Consider the following 6,244-nt stretch of genomic DNA (forward strand, 5'->3'; position numbering starts at 1 on the left):
AAAATTTGATATATTAACTAAAAAGTGTTAAGTAAAAAGGATCGTATAATCTATCCAATCCAAAAAAATAAGCAACAAAAATCAAAACTAATGTAACTTTCGCCCAAGTTATCCCATCATTAATCTAGTTACATGTTAGACGTAGTTTGAGCTTAGTCAATGTCCTGAAAATTAAAACTTCCACAATTCTTTGGTATATATTTGTATTATTTTTAGTGTTATCGTAAGTTTTGTCATTTCTATATCTCTAACTCTTATATATCATTTTTGCAAACGTCGTCTTTGAAAGTTGTGTCTTCCAACTTTTCCCCTTGCTTGCATTTAAAATCCACCACGGTTCGTCCATCCATGTTCCAGGTGTTGTGAGTGTTTTGGAGTCATTCAAAAACATATCTCCACATCGGCCTTAAGCTAGGGCACGCAAACATCAGGTAGTTTAGAGTTTTAGAATGATTGCATAAGTTGCATCTGTCATTATCCATCATCCCAAATATATGCAACATTTCTTTTATTGCCATTCTATCATGGCAAACAAACCATATTACAAACATTACCATTGGTCTCGCCACATTATCAAAAAAAAATTTCCTCCACGGGAACCTGTTGGTGACTTTCTTTGAGAGCATGATAAAACTTCCTTGTTTTGAACTTCATGTTATGATGCACCTGTTGCCATTCATGCATGTTTTATGCGACGCTTATTTGCTTTAGGATTTCTTTGAGAACCCAATAGCAAGTTTCACTAATCAGTACATTCAGGAGATTGTTACTTTTTATGTGATAGCAATTGATCCACTTGATTCAAAGGTTGTCGCTTTGCCACTTAAATTCCACATTAATTTTACCATATTAGATTGGTTCCACTTCGGCAAAGAGATCAGGTTCTTTCCTCCATAATTTTTTGATTCACACACTTGTTTCTAAGCCACGAGAGCTTTTATAGTGATGTCTTCTCTACGAAACCAAAGGAAAGTTTTGCAAATTGCTCTTATTTTCTGGATGACCATCTTTGGAAGGGGAATGCATTGTAGCAAGTAATTAATTGTAACAAAAAGTACACTCCTTATCAGTTGTAACCTACATGTATGGCTCAATAAGGTTGCACTTCAATGTCTACGTCTCAAAACAATTTTATCCACCAAAATCATGCAATATTGACTGGATAATTTCTTGCTTGTAAGTGGGATCCTTAAATACCTGAAGGGGGCCTTCAGTAAAGAAGGTGATATCTTTTAATACCTCTTTGATGTCATCTTCCATTCCGTAAAAATAAGCCTTGCACTTAGTGGGATTCACTATTAGACCTGTGAACTTTGAGAAATCATTGAATGTATTCATCACAATCCCAACTAATCTTATGTCCCCTTTGGTAAATAACAACAAGTCATCAGCAAAATTGAGGTTAATGATGTGTAGTTTTTCACACTTGGAGTGGTAGTTGAAATCTGGGATTTTTTTCAAGTTTTTTCAACTTTTTTGTGAAGATATTTTATTACTATGACAAAAAGAAAATGGGATACGGGGTCGCCATGCCTTAAACCCCTATTAGCTTTCAACTTTTTGTATGGATACCATTGATTCTGAACCTGTATGTCATTGTGGTCACAACAATCATAATCCACCTAATGAATTGTCTTGGGAAGCTTGTCTCCTTCAAGACTATCTCGAAAGCATTTTGTCGATTGTGTCATAACCTTTTAAATATCCACTAAAAGCATGCATCTAAGAACTCCATCCTTCCTTGAGTATCCTCTAATCAATTCATATGTCAATTGAATATGATCATGAATTTTTTGACCTAATACAAAAACTGTCTGACTCTGGTTTATTATGTTGCTCAGGACCTTGCCCATTCTTGTAGCTATCACCTTTGATATAACCTTATAAATTATAGTATAGTAGGGTATGGGTCTATAATCTCTAATGGTTTTTGCATCAGGGCTCTTTGGAATGAGGGTGACCAAAGTAGCATTAATGGGCTTATGTATTCTACCTTTCACAAAGAATTTCATAACTACTACTATGAAATCCTTCATCACAATATTCCAAGCAGATTTAAAAAAAAATCCATACGCATCAAGAGCTGGAACTTTCAAGTCTCCGATGTCCTTTAGAGCTTGCTCAATTTCCTTAGCCTTCACTAGGGAATTGAGGGAAGTTCTTTGCTCCATGGTGAGTTGATTCCCACTCCTCATTGCTACAATATTTATTCCATTCAAGCTGGTTGCAGTAGTGCCCATCAATTGTTCATAGAACTCCGAAACCTCTTTTTCAATGTCCTCTTGTGTAGAGATTGCAGTTCCATCAGCTTTGCATATGTTTTTTTATGCTTTTTTGACTCATATTGTTCTTCAACGATGCATGTAAGTAGACATTATTTCCATCACCCAACCTAAGCCACTAAATCTTGGTTTTTTGCCTAAGTGTTTCTCCTTAAATTCATTCAGCTTTTCACCTCTTTAGTGCAGGTATTCAATTTAAGAATATTATGAACATTCATCCTATCATGAATCAAAGAGTTTTATGCCTCAACCAGATCTATTTTTTCCTTCCCAATCTGCCTCTTAATACCAACAATCGGTTTGCTCATTTTCCTAATAACTGGTTGGAGCCTAATCAGTTTCTTCTAAAGCACACGCATATCATCTCATGTCAAATGCATTCTTCATCTTCTTGAAACGTCATTTATGTATTCCTCCATTATTGTCACATTATTAATGAATTTGAATATGGATATTTTAATTATTCTATGTTCCTTTCCCTTTAGGAAAATAAGAACATGATATAAGATTCTAGGTTCCATAATGTGAAACAATGTCTCCATATTTTGTTTGAACTAATATACATTAGTTATTGCTCTATCGATTATGGGGTAGATAGTTCCTTAAATCCGCTTATTTGACAAAGTGAACTTGCCACCTCTGCTATCAACTTCAAACAACCCAATGTTTTCCATCATGGCCTCTAAATCAATATATTCAGTTTCATGCACTGGCTTCCCACCTTCTCCATCATGGGGTTTAAGAACATTGTTAAAATCCCCCATGATGCACTAAGACCCCTGTTGTTGCTGATTCAAACTCACAAGTTTTGTCCACAACATTTTCCTTTGTTCAAGCTTATTAAAAGCATAAAATGTAGTGAACCGATTCTTGAATGAGTCATCTACAACATAAATCCCATAGTGTATCATATCTTCAGTGCATTTTATGCATCTCACCTATACTCTGCTGGCCTCCCATAATATCCAAATTCTACATTGGCATGTTTCGAATAGTTATCTATACAAGACAATTTCACACCAGTTTCTTTCTACTAATGTCAACTTTAGGTTATTTTACTATAGTTTTAATAATAATTGCAATATCATGCTTAAGGCTATAGAGACAGGAGCCAATCTATTTATTCCTTCCTACTTTATTAAGCCCCATAACATTCCAAGAGATAATCATTTAGCTTTCATAGGAGTCACTGCAGGGTCATCCCCAAACCTCAAGTGGCTCAAAGCCATTCGTGCAACATACACGTGTGTTTTGCATCTCACTTAAGACATTATTCCCTTTATCCTTATATCCTTTCTTAACTTCAGTCTAGTTTGCCTTGTCATCTTCTTTTGTGGGTTTGGCAACTTCCTTTAAGTTTTTTTTCTATAGGTTGTTCGTCTACTTTGTCTTTTTTGGGTCTCCACTATTTTGTTGATGTTTGTCTCCTTTGTATCTCTTGGTTGCACTTATGCCCTTCTTTTTAACACTTTTCATAGTAGGGCGGCTTCCACTCATATTCAACATTGTGTTTTGTTCTTTTCCCTTTATTGTCCTTTATTGTGATCTCCTCACACAACTTTTGTGTCATATCCACCTCAACCAAGATGCATGCATATGTTAATAGGAGTTTATTTATCGTGCATTCATCAGTAAACATTGGCTTTACTATAGCAGTTCCTATTTTCCCCATACTTTTTGCCTCCCACAAATGCAGTGGTAAATGTGGGAGTTTTACCCATATAGGTAGGGTTTGTAGCATGTCTATTTTCATTGAGAAGTCAGGTTCCCACTTTGTTAAGAATATTGGCATGTTATGGGTGGCGTATGATCCTTTGATCAGAACTTCATCGTTGTCTTTAAACGATCAGAATCTCAATACGAAATATCCTTCATCGTTGTAGTACATTTCAGGAAATTGAATGAAGTTCCAAAATTTGACCATGTCATTCTTAATTGCATTCATGCTCAAATTCCCACCAAGGACATACATTATCAAGGATGATTCCCATAACTTTAACGCGAATTCAACATTTTCATCCTCTATTTTAATTCTCATTTCTCCACCCACTACTTTCGACGCTACAAATTCAATGGGCATTCAATTTGTTGTAACTCAGATACCTCTAATGATATATATCCATAGTTTTTTCAGATCTTTGTTGCTCTTCAAGTCGCTTGTTTCCTCATTTTTTGTTGTTCGATCAGGGGTTAGTTCAAACCCTAAATTTCTTCATTTCCATTGTTCTCTTCAGGTTCATCTCCCCAAATTTGTATAGTGTCTAATGGGCCCCCCATACCATCTTCTTTCGTCCAATTTGAGCTTGTCGCACGATTTTTCGATGACTGAGGCACCTATTTCTTCTTCCGCCCTCGCCCCCTATAATTATTTTTAATATCCCAATTTACCCCTTTCATAATTTATATTTTAAAATTTAGCTTAAATTAATTTTTGATGTCTTTATTTTTTTTAATCTTTTTTTCAAAAATAATATATTAATTTTTTGAAAACTTTTTTTTATAATTTTAGTTTCCATCGCATTTAAATGTTATTTTTTTTATGTTTAATACTCTTTTTGGGTTTTGTATGTTACTTTTGGGATTCATTTTAATCTCTAATTAAAAATATCATATTAATTTATTAACCCTTAAAACATATTTTTTCTGTCTAATTAACGAGAAATTTAGTAATCAATTTTTTTGTAGTTAATTAAAAAAATCACTAACATAATAAATTTTAAAGAGATAAAGGATTAATGTGGTATTTTTAATGTTATGGGTGTCGAAATGAAAACATAATAATATTAAAGTCTATTTTTTAATGATGTGGCTGCTAATTGATAATGTGGACGACATAATTGAAATTAGATACTATTTATAATTATTTTTTCTAATAATAATTATTAATATAAATTATAATTAATTGTTTCAATGAATCAATTTACATATAGTTGAATGAATTTATACTTTCAAAAAAATATTAAAACTTTATGATAATTTTATTCAATTTTTTAATATAATAAAATATATCATTACTAAAATAAAAATAATTATAAATTATGTATAATATCAATTATGTCACTTAAATCATGTCATTTCATTAATAAGTAATTTGTCACGTCGTAAAAAATGACATCTAAATAAGATTGAGGATTAAAATATATTAAAACAAATGAATCAAAATTTCAAATTTTAAAATGAGAAGATAAAATAAATGAAAAATAAAAAATAGGAAATCAAAAATACATTTAAATCTTAACACTTTTATTATTTTTTAAAAATATACTCCCAAATCTTTTTAAATTTACCAAAACTTGAAATAAGTGCATTAGAAAAAAAATTCCAGAATGTTGTCAATTAAAGCAAAAATGTAATGCATATTTAAGGTAAAGAAAATTAGACATACACTCGTGCACGGGTATATTCTACTTAAATATTAATAATAATTATTTATATTTTAAAAATAGTAATACAAACAATTTTTTTATTAGTTTTATTTATAATTTATAATATATGTTGGTTGTTTTGATGACTTATAGTATTATTTAGTTATTTAAAATAAAATTAATAAATAAATGAAATAACTAAGATTGACTTCTTCATAAAAATTTCATAAAATTAATAAAACAAAAATTATATTAAAAAATAAAGATACTTCTTCTAACTCACCCTCTCCTACAACTTTTCAACAACATTTTGTAATGCTTCAAAGTATATACTTAAATAAAACATAACTAATAATAATAATAATAATAATAATAAATTAAAAAAAAAAAAATAATAATAATAATAATAATAATAATAATAATAAAATCTTATTCACTCCTATAACACCTTAAAAAATACTTTATTTACCAATCACATGAATAAAAAATTATTGACATACAATACATATATATTTTTTCACTAAATTTTTTAAATACCATTAGAACTAAAATTATAATAATAGATACTATAATTATGAAAGATATTATTGAATCAAA

Source organism: Lathyrus oleraceus, chromosome 7 (assembly GCF_024323335.1).
Source record: "Lathyrus oleraceus cultivar Zhongwan6 chromosome 7, CAAS_Psat_ZW6_1.0, whole genome shotgun sequence".
NCBI lineage: Eukaryota > Viridiplantae > Streptophyta > Magnoliopsida > Fabales > Fabaceae > Lathyrus > Lathyrus oleraceus.